At 58.8% G+C, this 19,415-nt stretch overlaps 15 non-coding genes across 15 annotated transcripts; all 15 read right to left on the reverse strand.

Annotated features, from left to right (window-relative positions):
• Positions 1–797: 797 nt before the first annotated feature.
• Positions 798–887, reverse strand: trnay-gua (transfer RNA tyrosine (anticodon GUA)). The gene is given in 2 exon segments: positions 798–833; positions 851–887. It is a non-coding gene; the product is annotated as a tRNA-Tyr (tRNA).
• Positions 888–2,063: 1,176 nt separating this feature from the next.
• On the reverse strand, positions 2,064–2,153 carry trnay-gua (transfer RNA tyrosine (anticodon GUA)). Its single transcript is given in 2 exon segments — positions 2,064–2,099; positions 2,117–2,153. It is a non-coding gene; the product is annotated as a tRNA-Tyr (tRNA).
• A 1,176-nt stretch (positions 2,154–3,329) lies between these two features.
• On the reverse strand, positions 3,330–3,419 carry trnay-gua (transfer RNA tyrosine (anticodon GUA)). The gene is given in 2 exon segments: positions 3,330–3,365; positions 3,383–3,419. It is a non-coding gene; the product is annotated as a tRNA-Tyr (tRNA).
• Positions 3,420–4,595: 1,176 nt separating this feature from the next.
• Positions 4,596–4,685, reverse strand: trnay-gua (transfer RNA tyrosine (anticodon GUA)). Its single transcript is given in 2 exon segments — positions 4,596–4,631; positions 4,649–4,685. It is a non-coding gene; the product is annotated as a tRNA-Tyr (tRNA).
• Positions 4,686–5,861: 1,176 nt separating this feature from the next.
• On the reverse strand, positions 5,862–5,951 carry trnay-gua (transfer RNA tyrosine (anticodon GUA)). The gene is given in 2 exon segments: positions 5,862–5,897; positions 5,915–5,951. It is a non-coding gene; the product is annotated as a tRNA-Tyr (tRNA).
• A 1,176-nt stretch (positions 5,952–7,127) lies between these two features.
• trnay-gua (transfer RNA tyrosine (anticodon GUA)) lies at positions 7,128–7,217 on the reverse strand. Its single transcript is given in 2 exon segments — positions 7,128–7,163; positions 7,181–7,217. It is a non-coding gene; the product is annotated as a tRNA-Tyr (tRNA).
• Positions 7,218–8,393: 1,176 nt separating this feature from the next.
• On the reverse strand, positions 8,394–8,483 carry trnay-gua (transfer RNA tyrosine (anticodon GUA)). The gene is given in 2 exon segments: positions 8,394–8,429; positions 8,447–8,483. It is a non-coding gene; the product is annotated as a tRNA-Tyr (tRNA).
• A 1,176-nt stretch (positions 8,484–9,659) lies between these two features.
• trnay-gua (transfer RNA tyrosine (anticodon GUA)) lies at positions 9,660–9,749 on the reverse strand. The gene is given in 2 exon segments: positions 9,660–9,695; positions 9,713–9,749. It is a non-coding gene; the product is annotated as a tRNA-Tyr (tRNA).
• Positions 9,750–10,925: 1,176 nt separating this feature from the next.
• On the reverse strand, positions 10,926–11,015 carry trnay-gua (transfer RNA tyrosine (anticodon GUA)). The gene is given in 2 exon segments: positions 10,926–10,961; positions 10,979–11,015. It is a non-coding gene; the product is annotated as a tRNA-Tyr (tRNA).
• A 1,176-nt stretch (positions 11,016–12,191) lies between these two features.
• Positions 12,192–12,281, reverse strand: trnay-gua (transfer RNA tyrosine (anticodon GUA)). The gene is given in 2 exon segments: positions 12,192–12,227; positions 12,245–12,281. It is a non-coding gene; the product is annotated as a tRNA-Tyr (tRNA).
• Positions 12,282–13,457: 1,176 nt separating this feature from the next.
• trnay-gua (transfer RNA tyrosine (anticodon GUA)) lies at positions 13,458–13,547 on the reverse strand. The gene is given in 2 exon segments: positions 13,458–13,493; positions 13,511–13,547. It is a non-coding gene; the product is annotated as a tRNA-Tyr (tRNA).
• A 1,176-nt stretch (positions 13,548–14,723) lies between these two features.
• Positions 14,724–14,813, reverse strand: trnay-gua (transfer RNA tyrosine (anticodon GUA)). Its single transcript is given in 2 exon segments — positions 14,724–14,759; positions 14,777–14,813. It is a non-coding gene; the product is annotated as a tRNA-Tyr (tRNA).
• A 1,176-nt stretch (positions 14,814–15,989) lies between these two features.
• On the reverse strand, positions 15,990–16,079 carry trnay-gua (transfer RNA tyrosine (anticodon GUA)). Its single transcript is given in 2 exon segments — positions 15,990–16,025; positions 16,043–16,079. It is a non-coding gene; the product is annotated as a tRNA-Tyr (tRNA).
• Positions 16,080–17,255: 1,176 nt separating this feature from the next.
• trnay-gua (transfer RNA tyrosine (anticodon GUA)) lies at positions 17,256–17,345 on the reverse strand. The gene is given in 2 exon segments: positions 17,256–17,291; positions 17,309–17,345. It is a non-coding gene; the product is annotated as a tRNA-Tyr (tRNA).
• Positions 17,346–18,521: 1,176 nt separating this feature from the next.
• trnay-gua (transfer RNA tyrosine (anticodon GUA)) lies at positions 18,522–18,611 on the reverse strand. The gene is given in 2 exon segments: positions 18,522–18,557; positions 18,575–18,611. It is a non-coding gene; the product is annotated as a tRNA-Tyr (tRNA).
• Between the last annotated feature and the right edge of the window lie 804 nt (positions 18,612–19,415).

The following is a 19,415-nucleotide window of genomic DNA, read 5'->3' on the forward strand; positions in this document are numbered from 1 at the left end:
CGTTTCCCTTCACTGCGCAGCTCGACTTCCTTCCTACGCTGCACCCTGAAACAGCAGGACCTGCCTGTCGCTCACGCGTGAAGCTTTTGATCTTTCGGGACCACTCTCAGGGAGGCGGCGTACGCAAACGGTATTCCGTCTGCTGCAGACCAGCTGAGTGAGTGGGTGCACTCGCAGTTTTAAAAGCAAGTGGAGAATGCGGGCATCGATCCCACTACCTCACGCGTGCGCTCCAACAGTTGAACTAATCCCCCGGTAGGTGAGCCGGCCACGCTTTCGCTCCTTCCGCAGTGGATCCTGAGCAGCCACGCTCCAGGATGTGCAGGAAATCCTCTCACCCGTCGGACGGCTGAGACCAAACATTGCTGATGCCTGTCTCGCTGAAAGAACCAACTTGTCGGAGGAGCGGCAGCGGCAGCTGGTGGACTCAGGCGAGGCGGAAGGCCCCGTGGACGAGGAAAGAAGTGCTGAGGCGATGGCGATTGCTGATTGGAGGTGGAAACGACTTCAGCCTTGGCGCAGCCACCACGAGCGTGAGGTGACGTCGCAGGGCCCCGCCTGACTGATAGAAGACTTCATTTGGTTGCAGTGAGCACAAAGTGCTTTCATGCGTTTGTGTCGAAAACGAGGCACCCTGCTGGCCGTCAGCTGCAGCCGCAGCAAGGAGACAGCTGGCTGGCTGGTTGCAGAGGGGGAAGGGCGTGTGCCGACGTGTCGCCTTTTCAGCTCATCTGTGTTGCTGTGGCCCGCGTGCTGGTGGATGCTGACTGTTTGCAAAAAGCAGCAGGGTGGGGGGCTCCTTCGAGCCGGAATTGAACCGGCGGCCTAAGGATGACAGGTTTGCGACACACTACAGTCCTCCGCTCTACCAGCTGAGCTATCGAAGGAGAGCCCAGCAGTGGCTCTCCCTTGCTGATGCTTTGCCGCGCTCCTCCACTAATGCGACGCCGTTGCCTCCCTGAAAATCTGTCACTCTGGCAGATCCTGAGCCACTGGCTGATCTCCACAGCTTCGGCCTGTGCTGGCATGAAGAAATCGTCTCGAGTGCTGATCCGAAACTGCCAGATTCTGCCGGTACAGTACCTGACTCGCAGCTTCGTGTACATGTCAGGTTAGGGTTTGGGCCGCAGCTTACCGACTGGTTCAAGTTGCCTCCAAACACGTCCAGGACGTGCCCGCTGACCTCAGGCGACTCACCCACCACCGGTGTGATCCTTTCAAGGTGCTGACTTGCACCCCGCAGGGAAAAAACATCAACGCCGCAGGCGTTTCCCTTCACTGCGCAGCTCGACTTCCTTCCTACGCTGCACCCTGAAACAGCAGGACCTGCCTGTCGCTCACGCGTGAAGCTTTTGATCTTTCGGGACCACTCTCAGGGAGGCGGCGTACGCAAACGGTATTCCGTCTGCTGCAGACCAGCTGAGTGAGTGGGTGCACTCGCAGTTTTAAAAGCAAGTGGAGAATGCGGGCATCGATCCCACTACCTCACGCGTGCGCTCCAACAGTTGAACTAATCCCCCGGTAGGTGAGCCGGCCACGCTTTCGCTCCTTCCGCAGTGGATCCTGAGCAGCCACGCTCCAGGATGTGCAGGAAATCCTCTCACCCGTCGGACGGCTGAGACCAAACATTGCTGATGCCTGTCTCGCTGAAAGAACCAACTTGTCGGAGGAGCGGCAGCGGCAGCTGGTGGACTCAGGCGAGGCGGAAGGCCCCGTGGACGAGGAAAGAAGTGCTGAGGCGATGGCGATTGCTGATTGGAGGTGGAAACGACTTCAGCCTTGGCGCAGCCACCACGAGCGTGAGGTGACGTCGCAGGGCCCCGCCTGACTGATAGAAGACTTCATTTGGTTGCAGTGAGCACAAAGTGCTTTCATGCGTTTGTGTCGAAAACGAGGCACCCTGCTGGCCGTCAGCTGCAGCCGCAGCAAGGAGACAGCTGGCTGGCTGGTTGCAGAGGGGGAAGGGCGTGTGCCGACGTGTCGCCTTTTCAGCTCATCTGTGTTGCTGTGGCCCGCGTGCTGGTGGATGCTGACTGTTTGCAAAAAGCAGCAGGGTGGGGGGCTCCTTCGAGCCGGAATTGAACCGGCGACCTAAGGATGACAGGTTTGCGACACACTACAGTCCTCCGCTCTACCAGCTGAGCTATCGAAGGAGAGCCCAGCAGTGGCTCTCCCTTGCTGATGCTTTGCCGCGCTCCTCCACTAATGCGACGCCGTTGCCTCCCTGAAAATCTGTCACTCTGGCAGATCCTGAGCCACTGGCTGATCTCCACAGCTTCGGCCTGTGCTGGCATGAAGAAATCGTCTCGAGTGCTGATCCGAAACTGCCAGATTCTGCCGGTACAGTACCTGACTCGCAGCTTCGTGTACATGTCAGGTTAGGGTTTGGGCCGCAGCTTACCGACTGGTTCAAGTTGCCTCCAAACACGTCCAGGACGTGCCCGCTGACCTCAGGCGACTCACCCACCACCGGTGTGATCCTTTCAAGGTGCTGACTTGCACCCCGCAGGGAAAAAACATCAACGCCGCAGGCGTTTCCCTTCACTGCGCAGCTCGACTTCCTTCCTACGCTGCACCCTGAAACAGCAGGACCTGCCTGTCGCTCACGCGTGAAGCTTTTGATCTTTCGGGACCACTCTCAGGGAGGCGGCGTACGCAAACGGTATTCCGTCTGCTGCAGACCAGCTGAGTGAGTGGGTGCACTCGCAGTTTTAAAAGCAAGTGGAGAATGCGGGCATCGATCCCACTACCTCACGCGTGCGCTCCAACAGTTGAACTAATCCCCCGGTAGGTGAGCCGGCCACGCTTTCGCTCCTTCCGCAGTGGATCCTGAGCAGCCACGCTCCAGGATGTGCAGGAAATCCTCTCACCCGTCGGACGGCTGAGACCAAACATTGCTGATGCCTGTCTCGCTGAAAGAACCAACTTGTCGGAGGAGCGGCAGCGGCAGCTGGTGGACTCAGGCGAGGCGGAAGGCCCCGTGGACGAGGAAAGAAGTGCTGAGGCGATGGCGATTGCTGATTGGAGGTGGAAACGACTTCAGCCTTGGCGCAGCCACCACGAGCGTGAGGTGACGTCGCAGGGCCCCGCCTGACTGATAGAAGACTTCATTTGGTTGCAGTGAGCACAAAGTGCTTTCATGCGTTTGTGTCGAAAACGAGGCACCCTGCTGGCCGTCAGCTGCAGCCGCAGCAAGGAGACAGCTGGCTGGCTGGTTGCAGAGGGGGAAGGGCGTGTGCCGACGTGTCGCCTTTTCAGCTCATCTGTGTTGCTGTGGCCCGCGTGCTGGTGGATGCTGACTGTTTGCAAAAAGCAGCAGGGTGGGGGGCTCCTTCGAGCCGGAATTGAACCGGCGGCCTAAGGATGACAGGTTTGCGACACACTACAGTCCTCCGCTCTACCAGCTGAGCTATCGAAGGAGAGCCCAGCAGTGGCTCTCCCTTGCTGATGCTTTGCCGCGCTCCTCCACTAATGCGACGCCGTTGCCTCCCTGAAAATCTGTCACTCTGGCAGATCCTGAGCCACTGGCTGATCTCCACAGCTTCGGCCTGTGCTGGCATGAAGAAATCGTCTCGAGTGCTGATCCGAAACTGCCAGATTCTGCCGGTACAGTACCTGACTCGCAGCTTCGTGTACATGTCAGGTTAGGGTTTGGGCCGCAGCTTACCGACTGGTTCAAGTTGCCTCCAAACACGTCCAGGACGTGCCCGCTGACCTCAGGCGACTCACCCACCACCGGTGTGATCCTTTCAAGGTGCTGACTTGCACCCCGCAGGGAAAAAACATCAACGCCGCAGGCGTTTCCCTTCACTGCGCAGCTCGACTTCCTTCCTACGCTGCACCCTGAAACAGCAGGACCTGCCTGTCGCTCACGCGTGAAGCTTTTGATCTTTCGGGACCACTCTCAGGGAGGCGGCGTACGCAAACGGTATTCCGTCTGCTGCAGACCAGCTGAGTGAGTGGGTGCACTCGCAGTTTTAAAAGCAAGTGGAGAATGCGGGCATCGATCCCACTACCTCACGCGTGCGCTCCAACAGTTGAACTAATCCCCCGGTAGGTGAGCCGGCCACGCTTTCGCTCCTTCCGCAGTGGATCCTGAGCAGCCACGCTCCAGGATGTGCAGGAAATCCTCTCACCCGTCGGACGGCTGAGACCAAACATTGCTGATGCCTGTCTCGCTGAAAGAACCAACTTGTCGGAGGAGCGGCAGCGGCAGCTGGTGGACTCAGGCGAGGCGGAAGGCCCCGTGGACGAGGAAAGAAGTGCTGAGGCGATGGCGATTGCTGATTGGAGGTGGAAACGACTTCAGCCTTGGCGCAGCCACCACGAGCGTGAGGTGACGTCGCAGGGCCCCGCCTGACTGATAGAAGACTTCATTTGGTTGCAGTGAGCACAAAGTGCTTTCATGCGTTTGTGTCGAAAACGAGGCACCCTGCTGGCCGTCAGCTGCAGCCGCAGCAAGGAGACAGCTGGCTGGCTGGTTGCAGAGGGGGAAGGGCGTGTGCCGACGTGTCGCCTTTTCAGCTCATCTGTGTTGCTGTGGCCCGCGTGCTGGTGGATGCTGACTGTTTGCAAAAAGCAGCAGGGTGGGGGGCTCCTTCGAGCCGGAATTGAACCGGCGGCCTAAGGATGACAGGTTTGCGACACACTACAGTCCTCCGCTCTACCAGCTGAGCTATCGAAGGAGAGCCCAGTAGATGCTCTCCCTTGCTGATGCTTTGCCGCGCTCCTCCACTAATGCGACGCCGTTGCCTCCCTGAAAATCTGTCACTCTGGCAGATCCTGAGCCACTGGCTGATCTCCACAGCTTCGGCCTGTGCTGGCATGAAGAAATCGTCTCGAGTGCTGATCCGAAACTGCCAGATTCTGCCGGTACAGTACCTGACTCGCAGCTTCGTGTACATGTCAGGTTAGGGTTTGGGCCGCAGCTTACCGACTGGTTCAAGTTGCCTCCAAACACGTCCAGGACGTGCCCGCTGACCTCAGGCGACTCACCCACCACCGGTGTGATCCTTTCAAGGTGCTGACTTGCACCCCGCAGGGAAAAAACATCAACGCCGCAGGCGTTTCCCTTCACTGCGCAGCTCGACTTCCTTCCTACGCTGCACCCTGAAACAGCAGGACCTGCCTGTCGCTCACGCGTGAAGCTTTTGATCTTTCGGGACCACTCTCAGGGAGGCGGCGTACGCAAACGGTATTCCGTCTGCTGCAGACCAGCTGAGTGAGTGGGTGCACTCGCAGTTTTAAAAGCAAGTGGAGAATGCGGGCATCGATCCCACTACCTCACGCGTGCGCTCCAACAGTTGAACTAATCCCCCGGTAGGTGAGCCGGCCACGCTTTCGCTCCTTCCGCAGTGGATCCTGAGCAGCCACGCTCCAGGATGTGCAGGAAATCCTCTCACCCGTCGGACGGCTGAGACCAAACATTGCTGATGCCTGTCTCGCTGAAAGAACCAACTTGTCGGAGGAGCGGCAGCGGCAGCTGGTGGACTCAGGCGAGGCGGAAGGCCCCGTGGACGAGGAAAGAAGTGCTGAGGCGATGGCGATTGCTGATTGGAGGTGGAAACGACTTCAGCCTTGGCGCAGCCACCACGAGCGTGAGGTGACGTCGCAGGGCCCCGCCTGACTGATAGAAGACTTCATTTGGTTGCAGTGAGCACAAAGTGCTTTCATGCGTTTGTGTCGAAAACGAGGCACCCTGCTGGCCGTCAGCTGCAGCCGCTGCAAGGAGACAGCTGGCTGGCTGGTTGCAGAGGGGGAAGGGCGTGTGCCGACGTGTCGCCTTTTCAGCTCATCTGTGTTGCTGTGGCCCGCGTGCTGGTGGATGCTGACTGTTTGCAAAAAGCAGCAGGGTGGGGGGCTCCTTCGAGCCGGAATTGAACCGGCGGCCTAAGGATGACAGGTTTGCGACACACTACAGTCCTCCGCTCTACCAGCTGAGCTATCGAAGGAGAGCCCAGCAGTGGCTCTCCCTTGCTGATGCTTTGCCGCGCTCCTCCACTAATGCGACGCCGTTGCCTCCCTGAAAATCTGTCACTCTGGCAGATCCTGAGCCACTGGCTGATCTCCACAGCTTCGGCCTGTGCTGGCATGAAGAAATCGTCTCGAGTGCTGATCCGAAACTGCCAGATTCTGCCGGTACAGTACCTGACTCGCAGCTTCGTGTACATGTCAGGTTAGGGTTTGGGCCGCAGCTTACCGACTGGTTCAAGTTGCCTCCAAACACGTCCAGGACGTGCCCGCTGACCTCAGGCGACTCACCCACCACCGGTGTGATCCTTTCAAGGTGCTGACTTGCACCCCGCAGGGAAAAAACATCAACGCCGCAGGCGTTTCCCTTCACTGCGCAGCTCGACTTCCTTCCTACGCTGCACCCTGAAACAGCAGGACCTGCCTGTCGCTCACGCGTGAAGCTTTTGATCTTTCGGGACCACTCTCAGGGAGGCGGCGTACGCAAACGGTATTCCGTCTGCTGCAGACCAGCTGAGTGAGTGGGTGCACTCGCAGTTTTAAAAGCAAGTGGAGAATGCGGGCATCGATCCCACTACCTCACGCGTGCGCTCCAACAGTTGAACTAATCCCCCGGTAGGTGAGCCGGCCACGCTTTCGCTCCTTCCGCAGTGGATCCTGAGCAGCCACGCTCCAGGATGTGCAGGAAATCCTCTCACCCGTCGGACGGCTGAGACCAAACATTGCTGATGCCTGTCTCGCTGAAAGAACCAACTTGTCGGAGGAGCGGCAGCGGCAGCTGGTGGACTCAGGCGAGGCGGAAGGCCCCGTGGACGAGGAAAGAAGTGCTGAGGCGATGGCGATTGCTGATTGGAGGTGGAAACGACTTCAGCCTTGGCGCAGCCACCACGAGCGTGAGGTGACGTCGCAGGGCCCCGCCTGACTGATAGAAGACTTCATTTGGTTGCAGTGAGCACAAAGTGCTTTCATGCGTTTGTGTCGAAAACGAGGCACCCTGCTGGCCGTCAGCTGCAGCCGCAGCAAGGAGACAGCTGGCTGGCTGGTTGCAGAGGGGGAAGGGCGTGTGCCGACGTGTCGCCTTTTCAGCTCATCTGTGTTGCTGTGGCCCGCGTGCTGGTGGATGCTGACTGTTTGCAAAAAGCAGCAGGGTGGGGGGCTCCTTCGAGCCGGAATTGAACCGGCGACCTAAGGATGACAGGTTTGCGACACACTACAGTCCTCCGCTCTACCAGCTGAGCTATCGAAGGAGAGCCCAGCAGTGGCTCTCCCTTGCTGATGCTTTGCCGCGCTCCTCCACTAATGCGACGCCGTTGCCTCCCTGAAAATCTGTCACTCTGGCAGATCCTGAGCCACTGGCTGATCTCCACAGCTTCGGCCTGTGCTGGCATGAAGAAATCGTCTCGAGTGCTGATCCGAAACTGCCAGATTCTGCCGGTACAGTACCTGACTCGCAGCTTCGTGTACATGTCAGGTTAGGGTTTGGGCCGCAGCTTACCGACTGGTTCAAGTTGCCTCCAAACACGTCCAGGACGTGCCCGCTGACCTCAGGCGACTCACCCACCACCGGTGTGATCCTTTCAAGGTGCTGACTTGCACCCCGCAGGGAAAAAACATCAACGCCGCAGGCGTTTCCCTTCACTGCGCAGCTCGACTTCCTTCCTACGCTGCACCCTGAAACAGCAGGACCTGCCTGTCGCTCACGCGTGAAGCTTTTGATCTTTCGGGACCACTCTCAGGGAGGCGGCGTACGCAAACGGTATTCCGTCTGCTGCAGACCAGCTGAGTGAGTGGGTGCACTCGCAGTTTTAAAAGCAAGTGGAGAATGCGGGCATCGATCCCACTACCTCACGCGTGCGCTCCAACAGTTGAACTAATCCCCCGGTAGGTGAGCCGGCCACGCTTTCGCTCCTTCCGCAGTGGATCCTGAGCAGCCACGCTCCAGGATGTGCAGGAAATCCTCTCACCCGTCGGACGGCTGAGACCAAACATTGCTGATGCCTGTCTCGCTGAAAGAACCAACTTGTCGGAGGAGCGGCAGCGGCAGCTGGTGGACTCAGGCGAGGCGGAAGGCCCCGTGGACGAGGAAAGAAGTGCTGAGGCGATGGCGATTGCTGATTGGAGGTGGAAACGACTTCAGCCTTGGCGCAGCCACCACGAGCGTGAGGTGACGTCGCAGGGCCCCGCCTGACTGATAGAAGACTTCATTTGGTTGCAGTGAGCACAAAGTGCTTTCATGCGTTTGTGTCGAAAACGAGGCACCCTGCTGGCCGTCAGCTGCAGCCGCAGCAAGGAGACAGCTGGCTGGCTGGTTGCAGAGGGGGAAGGGCGTGTGCCGACGTGTCGCCTTTTCAGCTCATCTGTGTTGCTGTGGCCCGCGTGCTGGTGGATGCTGACTGTTTGCAAAAAGCAGCAGGGTGGGGGGCTCCTTCGAGCCGGAATTGAACCGGCGGCCTAAGGATGACAGGTTTGCGACACACTACAGTCCTCCGCTCTACCAGCTGAGCTATCGAAGGAGAGCCCAGTAGATGCTCTCCCTTGCTGATGCTTTGCCGCGCTCCTCCACTAATGCGACGCCGTTGCCTCCCTGAAAATCTGTCACTCTGGCAGATCCTGAGCCACTGGCTGATCTCCACAGCTTCGGCCTGTGCTGGCATGAAGAAATCGTCTCGAGTGCTGATCCGAAACTGCCAGATTCTGCCGGTACAGTACCTGACTCGCAGCTTCGTGTACATGTCAGGTTAGGGTTTGGGCCGCAGCTTACCGACTGGTTCAAGTTGCCTCCAAACACGTCCAGGACGTGCCCGCTGACCTCAGGCGACTCACCCACCACCGGTGTGATCCTTTCAAGGTGCTGACTTGCACCCCGCAGGGAAAAAACATCAACGCCGCAGGCGTTTCCCTTCACTGCGCAGCTCGACTTCCTTCCTACGCTGCACCCTGAAACAGCAGGACCTGCCTGTCGCTCACGCGTGAAGCTTTTGATCTTTCGGGACCACTCTCAGGGAGGCGGCGTACGCAAACGGTATTCCGTCTGCTGCAGACCAGCTGAGTGAGTGGGTGCACTCGCAGTTTTAAAAGCAAGTGGAGAATGCGGGCATCGATCCCACTACCTCACGCGTGCGCTCCAACAGTTGAACTAATCCCCCGGTAGGTGAGCCGGCCACGCTTTCGCTCCTTCCGCAGTGGATCCTGAGCAGCCACGCTCCAGGATGTGCAGGAAATCCTCTCACCCGTCGGACGGCTGAGACCAAACATTGCTGATGCCTGTCTCGCTGAAAGAACCAACTTGTCGGAGGAGCGGCAGCGGCAGCTGGTGGACTCAGGCGAGGCGGAAGGCCCCGTGGACGAGGAAAGAAGTGCTGAGGCGATGGCGATTGCTGATTGGAGGTGGAAACGACTTCAGCCTTGGCGCAGCCACCACGAGCGTGAGGTGACGTCACAGGGCCCCGCCTGACTGATAGAAGACTTCATTTGGTTGCAGTGAGCACAAAGTGCTTTCATGCGTTTGTGTCGAAAACGAGGCACCCTGCTGGCCGTCAGCTGCAGCCGCTGCAAGGAGACAGCTGGCTGGCTGGTTGCAGAGGGGGAAGGGCGTGTGCCGACGTGTCGCCTTTTCAGCTCATCTGTGTTGCTGTGGCCCGCGTGCTGGTGGATGCTGACTGTTTGCAAAAAGCAGCAGGGTGGGGGGCTCCTTCGAGCCGGAATTGAACCGGCGGCCTAAGGATGACAGGTTTGCGACACACTACAGTCCTCCGCTCTACCAGCTGAGCTATCGAAGGAGAGCCCAGCAGTGGCTCTCCCTTGCTGATGCTTTGCCGCGCTCCTCCACTAATGCGACGCCGTTGCCTCCCTGAAAATCTGTCACTCTGGCAGATCCTGAGCCACTGGCTGATCTCCACAGCTTCGGCCTGTGCTGGCATGAAGAAATCGTCTCGAGTGCTGATCCGAAACTGCCAGATTCTGCCGGTACAGTACCTGACTCGCAGCTTCGTGTACATGTCAGGTTAGGGTTTGGGCCGCAGCTTACCGACTGGTTCAAGTTGCCTCCAAACACGTCCAGGACGTGCCCGCTGACCTCAGGCGACTCACCCACCACCGGTGTGATCCTTTCAAGGTGCTGACTTGCACCCCGCAGGGAAAAAACATCAACGCCGCAGGCGTTTCCCTTCACTGCGCAGCTCGACTTCCTTCCTACGCTGCACCCTGAAACAGCAGGACCTGCCTGTCGCTCACGCGTGAAGCTTTTGATCTTTCGGGACCACTCTCAGGGAGGCGGCGTACGCAAACGGTATTCCGTCTGCTGCAGACCAGCTGAGTGAGTGGGTGCACTCGCAGTTTTAAAAGCAAGTGGAGAATGCGGGCATCGATCCCACTACCTCACGCGTGCGCTCCAACAGTTGAACTAATCCCCCGGTAGGTGAGCCGGCCACGCTTTCGCTCCTTCCGCAGTGGATCCTGAGCAGCCACGCTCCAGGATGTGCAGGAAATCCTCTCACCCGTCGGACGGCTGAGACCAAACATTGCTGATGCCTGTCTCGCTGAAAGAACCAACTTGTCGGAGGAGCGGCAGCGGCAGCTGGTGGACTCAGGCGAGGCGGAAGGCCCCGTGGACGAGGAAAGAAGTGCTGAGGCGATGGCGATTGCTGATTGGAGGTGGAAACGACTTCAGCCTTGGCGCAGCCACCACGAGCGTGAGGTGACGTCGCAGGCCCCCGCCTGACTGATAGAAGACTTCATTTGGTTGCAGTGAGCACAAAGTGCTTTCATGCGTTTGTGTCGAAAACGAGGCACCCTGCTGGCCGTCAGCTGCAGCCGCAGCAAGGAGACAGCTGGCTGGCTGGTTGCAGAGGGGGAAGGGCGTGTGCCGACGTGTCGCCTTTTCAGCTCATCTGTGTTGCTGTGGCCCGCGTGCTGGTGGATGCTGACTGTTTGCAAAAAGCAGCAGGGTGGGGGGCTCCTTCGAGCCGGAATTGAACCGGCGGCCTAAGGATGACAGGTTTGCGACACACTACAGTCCTCCGCTCTACCAGCTGAGCTATCGAAGGAGAGCCCAGTAGATGCTCTCCCTTGCTGATGCTTTGCCGCGCTCCTCCACTAATGCGACGCCGTTGCCTCCCTGAAAATCTGTCACTCTGGCAGATCCTGAGCCACTGGCTGATCTCCACAGCTTCGGCCTGTGCTGGCATGAAGAAATCGTCTCGAGTGCTGATCCGAAACTGCCAGATTCTGCCGGTACAGTACCTGACTCGCAGCTTCGTGTACATGTCAGGTTAGGGTTTGGGCCGCAGCTTACCGACTGGTTCAAGTTGCCTCCAAACACGTCCAGGACGTGCCCGCTGACCTCAGGCGACTCACCCACCACCGGTGTGATCCTTTCAAGGTGCTGACTTGCACCCCGCAGGGAAAAAACATCAACGCCGCAGGCGTTTCCCTTCACTGCGCAGCTCGACTTCCTTCCTACGCTGCACCCTGAAACAGCAGGACCTGCCTGTCGCTCACGCGTGAAGCTTTTGATCTTTCGGGACCACTCTCAGGGAGGCGGCGTACGCAAACGGTATTCCGTCTGCTGCAGACCAGCTGAGTGAGTGGGTGCACTCGCAGTTTTAAAAGCAAGTGGAGAATGCGGGCATCGATCCCACTACCTCACGCGTGCGCTCCAACAGTTGAACTAATCCCCCGGTAGGTGAGCCGGCCACGCTTTCGCTCCTTCCGCAGTGGATCCTGAGCAGCCACGCTCCAGGATGTGCAGGAAATCCTCTCACCCGTCGGACGGCTGAGACCAAACATTGCTGATGCCTGTCTCGCTGAAAGAACCAACTTGTCGGAGGAGCGGCAGCGGCAGCTGGTGGACTCAGGCGAGGCGGAAGGCCCCGTGGACGAGGAAAGAAGTGCTGAGGCGATGGCGATTGCTGATTGGAGGTGGAAACGACTTCAGCCTTGGCGCAGCCACCACGAGCGTGAGGTGACGTCGCAGGGCCCCGCCTGACTGATAGAAGACTTCATTTGGTTGCAGTGAGCACAAAGTGCTTTCATGCGTTTGTGTCGAAAACGAGGCACCCTGCTGGCCGTCAGCTGCAGCCGCTGCAAGGAGACAGCTGGCTGGCTGGTTGCAGAGGGGGAAGGGCGTGTGCCGACGTGTCGCCTTTTCAGCTCATCTGTGTTGCTGTGGCCCGCGTGCTGGTGGATGCTGACTGTTTGCAAAAAGCAGCAGGGTGGGGGGCTCCTTCGAGCCGGAATTGAACCGGCGGCCTAAGGATGACAGGTTTGCGACACACTACAGTCCTCCGCTCTACCAGCTGAGCTATCGAAGGAGAGCCCAGCAGTGGCTCTCCCTTGCTGATGCTTTGCCGCGCTCCTCCACTAATGCGACGCCGTTGCCTCCCTGAAAATCTGTCACTCTGGCAGATCCTGAGCCACTGGCTGATCTCCACAGCTTCGGCCTGTGCTGGCATGAAGAAATCGTCTCGAGTGCTGATCCGAAACTGCCAGATTCTGCCGGTACAGTACCTGACTCGCAGCTTCGTGTACATGTCAGGTTAGGGTTTGGGCCGCAGCTTACCGACTGGTTCAAGTTGCCTCCAAACACGTCCAGGACGTGCCCGCTGACCTCAGGCGACTCACCCACCACCGGTGTGATCCTTTCAAGGTGCTGACTTGCACCCCGCAGGGAAAAAACATCAACGCCGCAGGCGTTTCCCTTCACTGCGCAGCTCGACTTCCTTCCTACGCTGCACCCTGAAACAGCAGGACCTGCCTGTCGCTCACGCGTGAAGCTTTTGATCTTTCGGGACCACTCTCAGGGAGGCGGCGTACGCAAACGGTATTCCGTCTGCTGCAGACCAGCTGAGTGAGTGGGTGCACTCGCAGTTTTAAAAGCAAGTGGAGAATGCGGGCATCGATCCCACTACCTCACGCGTGCGCTCCAACAGTTGAACTAATCCCCCGGTAGGTGAGCCGGCCACGCTTTCGCTCCTTCCGCAGTGGATCCTGAGCAGCCACGCTCCAGGATGTGCAGGAAATCCTCTCACCCGTCGGACGGCTGAGACCAAACATTGCTGATGCCTGTCTCGCTGAAAGAACCAACTTGTCGGAGGAGCGGCAGCGGCAGCTGGTGGACTCAGGCGAGGCGGAAGGCCCCGTGGACGAGGAAAGAAGTGCTGAGGCGATGGCGATTGCTGATTGGAGGTGGAAACGACTTCAGCCTTGGCGCAGCCACCACGAGCGTGAGGTGACGTCGCAGGCCCCCGCCTGACTGATAGAAGACTTCATTTGGTTGCAGTGAGCACAAAGTGCTTTCATGCGTTTGTGTCGAAAACGAGGCACCCTGCTGGCCGTCAGCTGCAGCCGCAGCAAGGAGACAGCTGGCTGGCTGGTTGCAGAGGGGGAAGGGCGTGTGCCGACGTGTCGCCTTTTCAGCTCATCTGTGTTGCTGTGGCCCGCGTGCTGGTGGATGCTGACTGTTTGCAAAAAGCAGCAGGGTGGGGGGCTCCTTCGAGCCGGAATTGAACCGGCGGCCTAAGGATGACAGGTTTGCGACACACTACAGTCCTCCGCTCTACCAGCTGAGCTATCGAAGGAGAGCCCAGTAGATGCTCTCCCTTGCTGATGCTTTGCCGCGCTCCTCCACTAATGCGACGCCGTTGCCTCCCTGAAAATCTGTCACTCTGGCAGATCCTGAGCCACTGGCTGATCTCCACAGCTTCGGCCTGTGCTGGCATGAAGAAATCGTCTCGAGTGCTGATCCGAAACTGCCAGATTCTGCCGGTACAGTACCTGACTCGCAGCTTCGTGTACATGTCAGGTTAGGGTTTGGGCCGCAGCTTACCGACTGGTTCAAGTTGCCTCCAAACACGTCCAGGACGTGCCCGCTGACCTCAGGCGACTCACCCACCACCGGTGTGATCCTTTCAAGGTGCTGACTTGCACCCCGCAGGGAAAAAACATCAACGCCGCAGGCGTTTCCCTTCACTGCGCAGCTCGACTTCCTTCCTACGCTGCACCCTGAAACAGCAGGACCTGCCTGTCGCTCACGCGTGAAGCTTTTGATCTTTCGGGACCACTCTCAGGGAGGCGGCGTACGCAAACGGTATTCCGTCTGCTGCAGACCAGCTGAGTGAGTGGGTGCACTCGCAGTTTTAAAAGCAAGTGGAGAATGCGGGCATCGATCCCACTACCTCACGCGTGCGCTCCAACAGTTGAACTAATCCCCCGGTAGGTGAGCCGGCCACGCTTTCGCTCCTTCCGCAGTGGATCCTGAGCAGCCACGCTCCAGGATGTGCAGGAAATCCTCTCACCCGTCGGACGGCTGAGACCAAACATTGCTGATGCCTGTCTCGCTGAAAGAACCAACTTGTCGGAGGAGCGGCAGCGGCAGCTGGTGGACTCAGGCGAGGCGGAAGGCCCCGTGGACGAGGAAAGAAGTGCTGAGGCGATGGCGATTGCTGATTGGAGGTGGAAACGACTTCAGCCTTGGCGCAGCCACCACGAGCGTGAGGTGACGTCGCAGGGCCCCGCCTGACTGATAGAAGACTTCATTTGGTTGCAGTGAGCACAAAGTGCTTTCATGCGTTTGTGTCGAAAACGAGGCACCCTGCTGGCCGTCAGCTGCAGCCGCAGCAAGGAGACAGCTGGCTGGCTGGTTGCAGAGGGGGAAGGGCGTGTGCCGACGTGTCGCCTTTTCAGCTCATCTGTGTTGCTGTGGCCCGCGTGCTGGTGGATGCTGACTGTTTGCAAAAGGCAGCAGGGTGGGGGGCTCCTTCGAGCCGGAATTGAACCAGCGGCCTAAGGATGACAGGTTTGCGACACACTACAGTCCTCCGCTCTACCAGCTGAGCTATCGAAGGAGAGCCCAGTAGATGCTCTCCCTTGCTGATGCTTTGCCGCGCTCCTCCACTAATGCGACGCCGTTGCCTCCCTGAAAATCTGTCACTCTGGCAGATCCTGAGCCACTGGCTGATCTCCACAGCTTCGGCCTGTGCTGGCATGAAGAAATCGTCTCGAGTGCTGATCCGAAACTGCCAGATTCTGCCGGTACAGTACCTGACTCGCAGCTTCGTGTACATGTCAGGTTAGGGTTTGGGCCGCAGCTTACCGACTGGTTCAAGTTGCCTCCAAACACGTCCAGGACGTGCCCGCTGACCTCAGGCGACTCACCCACCACCGGTGTGATCCTTTCAAGGTGCTGACTTGCACCCCGCAGGGAAAAAACATCAACGCCGCAGGCGTTTCCCTTCACTGCGCAGCTCGACTTCCTTCCTACGCTGCACCCTGAAACAGCAGGACCTGCCTGTCGCTCACGCGTGAAGCTTTTGATCTTTCGGGACCACTCTCAGGGAGGCGGCGTACGCAAACGGTATTCCGTCTGCTGCAGACCAGCTGAGTGAGTGGGTGCACTCGCAGTTTTAAAAGCAAGTGGAGAATGCGGGCATCGATCCCACTACCTCACGCGTGCGCTCCAACAGTTGAACTAATCCCCCGGTAGGTGAGCCGGCCACGCTTTCGCTCCTTCCGCAGTGGATCCTGAGCAGCCACGCTCCAGGATGTGCAGGAAATCCTCTCACCCGTCGGACGGCTGAGACCAAACATTGCTGATGCCTGTCTCGCTGAAAGAACCAACTTGTCGGAGGAGCGGCAGCGGCAGCTGGTGGACTCAGGCGAGGCGGAAGGCCCCGTGGACGAGGAAAGAAGTGCTGAGGCGATGGCGATTGCTGATTGGAGGTGGAAACGACTTCAGCCTTGGCGCAGCCACCACGAGCGTGAGGTGACGTCGCAGGGCCCCGCCTGACTGATAGAAGACTTCATTTGGTTGCAGTGAGCACAAAGTGCTTTCATGCGTTTGTGTCGAAAACGAGGCACCCTGCTGGCCGTCAGCTGCAGCCGCAGCAAGGAGACAGCTGGCTGGCTGGTTGCAGAGGGGGAAGGGCGTGTGCCGACGTGTCGCCTTTTCAGCTCATCTGTGTTGCTGTGGCCCGCGTGCTGGTGGATGCTGACTGTTTGCAAAAAGCAGCAGGGTGGGGGGCTCCTTCGAGCCGGAATTGAACCGGCGGCCTAAGGATGACAGGTTTGCGACACACTACAGTCCTCCGCTCTACCAGCTGAGCTATCGAAGGAGAGCCCAGTAGATGCTCTCCCTTGCTGATGCTTTGCCGCGCTCCTCCACTAATGCGACGCCGTTGCCTCCCTGAAAATCTGTCACTCTGGCAGATCCTGAGCCACTGGCTGATCTCCACAGCTTCGGCCTGTGCTGGCATGAAGAAATCGTCTCGAGTGCTGATCCGAAACTGCCAGATTCTGCCGGTACAGTACCTGACTCGCAGCTTCGTGTACATGTCAGGTTAGGGTTTGGGCCGCAGCTTACCGACTGGTTCAAGTTGCCTCCAAACACGTCCAGGACGTGCCCGCTGACCTCAGGCGACTCACCCACCACCGGTGTGATCCTTTCAAGGTGCTGACTTGCACCCCGCAGGGAAAAAACATCAACGCCGCAGGCGTTTCCCTTCACTGCGCAGCTCGACTTCCTTCCTACGCTGCACCCTGAAACAGCAGGACCTGCCTGTCGCTCACGCGTGAAGCTTTTGATCTTTCGGGACCACTCTCAGGGAGGCGGCGTACGCAAACGGTATTCCGTCTGCTGCAGACCAGCTGAGTGAGTGGGTGCACTCGCAGTTTTAAAAGCAAGTGGAGAATGCGGGCATCGATCCCACTACCTCACGCGTGCGCTCCAACAGTTGAACTAATCCCCCGGTAGGTGAGCCGGCCACGCTTTCGCTCCTTCCGCAGTGGATCCTGAGCAGCCACGCTCCAGGATGTGCAGGAAATCCTCTCACCCGTCGGACGGCTGAGACCAAACATTGCTGATGCCTGTCTCGCTGAAAGAACCAACTTGTCGGAGGAGCGGCAGCGGCAGCTGGTGGACTCAGGCGAGGCGGAAGGCCCCGTGGACGAGGAAAGAAGTGCTGAGGCGATGGCGATTGCTGATTGGAGGTGGAAACGACTTCAGCCTTGGCGCAGCCACCACGAGCGTGAGGTGACGTCACAGGGCCCCGCCTGACTGATAGAAGACTTCATTTGGTTGCAGTGAGCACAAAGTGCTTTCATGCGTTTGTGTCGAAAACGAGGCACCCTGCTGGCCGTCAGCTGCAGCCGCTGCAAGGAGACAGCTGGCTGGCTGGTTGCAGAGGGGGAAGGGCGTGTGCCGACGTGTCGCCTTTTCAGCTCATCTGTGTTGCTGTGGCCCGCGTGCTGGTGGATGCTGACTGTTTGCAAAAAGCAGCAGGGTGGGGGGCTCCTTCGAGCCGGAATTGAACCGGCGGCCTAAGGATGACAGGTTTGCGACACACTACAGTCCTCCGCTCTACCAGCTGAGCTATCGAAGGAGAGCCCAGCAGTGGCTCTCCCTTGCTGATGCTTTGCCGCGCTCCTCCACTAATGCGACGCCGTTGCCTCCCTGAAAATCTGTCACTCTGGCAGATCCTGAGCCACTGGCTGATCTCCACAGCTTCGGCCTGTGCTGGCATGAAGAAATCGTCTCGAGTGCTGATCCGAAACTGCCAGATTCTGCCGGTACAGTACCTGACTCGCAGCTTCGTGTACATGTCAGGTTAGGGTTTGGGCCGCAGCTTACCGACTGGTTCAAGTTGCCTCCAAACACGTCCAGGACGTGCCCGCTGACCTCAGGCGACTCACCCACCACCGGTGTGATCCTTTCAAGGTGCTGACTTGCACCCCGCAGGGAAAAAACATCAACGCCGCAGGCGTTTCCCTTCACTGCGCAGCTCGACTTCCTTCCTACGCTGCACCCTGAAACAGCAGGACCTGCCTGTCGCTCACGCGTGAAGCTTTTGATCTTTCGGGACCACTCTCAGGGAGGCGGCGTACGCAAACGGTATTCCGTCTGCTGCAGACCAGCTGAGTGAGTGGGTGCACTCGCAGTTTTAAAAGCAAGTGGAGAATGCGGGCATCGATCCCACTACCTCACGCGTGCGCTCCAACAGTTGAACTAATCCCCCGGTAGGTGAGCCGGCCACGCTTTCGCTCCTTCCGCAGTGGATCCTGAGCAGCCACGCTCCAGGATGTGCAGGAAATCCTCTCACCCGTCGGACGGCTGAGACCAAACATTGCTGATGCCTGTCTCGCTGAAAGAACCAACTTGTCGGAGGAGCGGCAGCGGCAGCTGGTGGACTCAGGCGAGGCGGAAGGCCCCGTGGACGAGGAAAGAAGTGCTGAGGCGATGGCGATTGCTGATTGGAGGTGGAAACGACTTCAGCCTTGGCGCAGCCACCACGAGCGTGAGGTGACGTCGCAGGGCCCCGCCTGACTGATAGAAGACTTCATTTGGTTGCAGTGAGCACAAAGTGCTTTCATGCGTTTGTGTCGAAAACGAGGCACCCTGCTGGCCGTCAGCTGCAGCCGCAGCAAGGAGACAGCTGGCTGGCTGGTTGCAGAGGGGGAAGGGCGTGTGCCGACGTGTCGCCTTTTCAGCTCATCTGTGTTGCTGTGGCCCGCGTGCTGGTGGATGCTGACTGTTTGCAAAAAGCAGCAGGGTGGGGGGCTCCTTCGAGCCGGAATTGAACCGGCGGCCTAAGGATGACAGGTTTGCGACACACTACAGTCCTCCGCTCTACCAGCTGAGCTATCGAAGGAGAGCCCAGTAGATGCTCTCCCTTGCTGATGCTTTGCCGCGCTCCTCCACTAATGCGACGCCGTTGCCTCCCTGAAAATCTGTCACTCTGGCAGATCCTGAGCCACTGGCTGATCTCCACAGCTTCGGCCTGTGCTGGCATGAAGAAATCGTCTCGAGTGCTGATCCGAAACTGCCAGATTCTGCCGGTACAGTACCTGACTCGCAGCTTCGTGTACATGTCAGGTTAGGGTTTGGGCCGCAGCTTACCGACTGGTTCAAGTTGCCTCCAAACACGTCCAGGACGTGCCCGCTGACCTCAGGCGACTCACCCACCACCGGTGTGATCCTTTCAAGGTGCTGACTTGCACCCCGCAGGGAAAAAACATCAACGCCGCAGGCGTTTCCCTTCACTGCGCAGCTCGACTTCCTTCCTACGCTGCACCCTGAAACAGCAGGACCTGCCTGTCGCTCACGCGTGAAGCTTTTGATCTTTCGGGACCACTCTCAGGGAGGCGGCGTACGCAAACGGTATTCCGTCTGCTGCAGACCAGCTGAGTGAGTGGGTGCACTCGCAGTTTTAAAAGCAAGTGGAGAATGCGGGCATCGATCCCACTACCTCACGCGTGCGCTCCAACAGTTGAACTAATCCCCCGGTAGGTGAGCCGGCCACGCTTTCGCTCCTTCCGCAGTGGATCCTGAGCAGCCACGCTCCAGGATGTGCAGGAAATCCTCTCACCCGTCGGACGGCTGAGACCAAACATTGCTGATGCCTGTCTCGCTGAAAGAACCAACTTGTCGGAGGAGCGGCAGCGGCAGCTGGTGG

Source organism: Chiloscyllium punctatum, chromosome 5 (genome assembly GCF_047496795.1).
Source record: "Chiloscyllium punctatum isolate Juve2018m chromosome 5, sChiPun1.3, whole genome shotgun sequence".
NCBI lineage: Eukaryota > Metazoa > Chordata > Chondrichthyes > Orectolobiformes > Hemiscylliidae > Chiloscyllium > Chiloscyllium punctatum.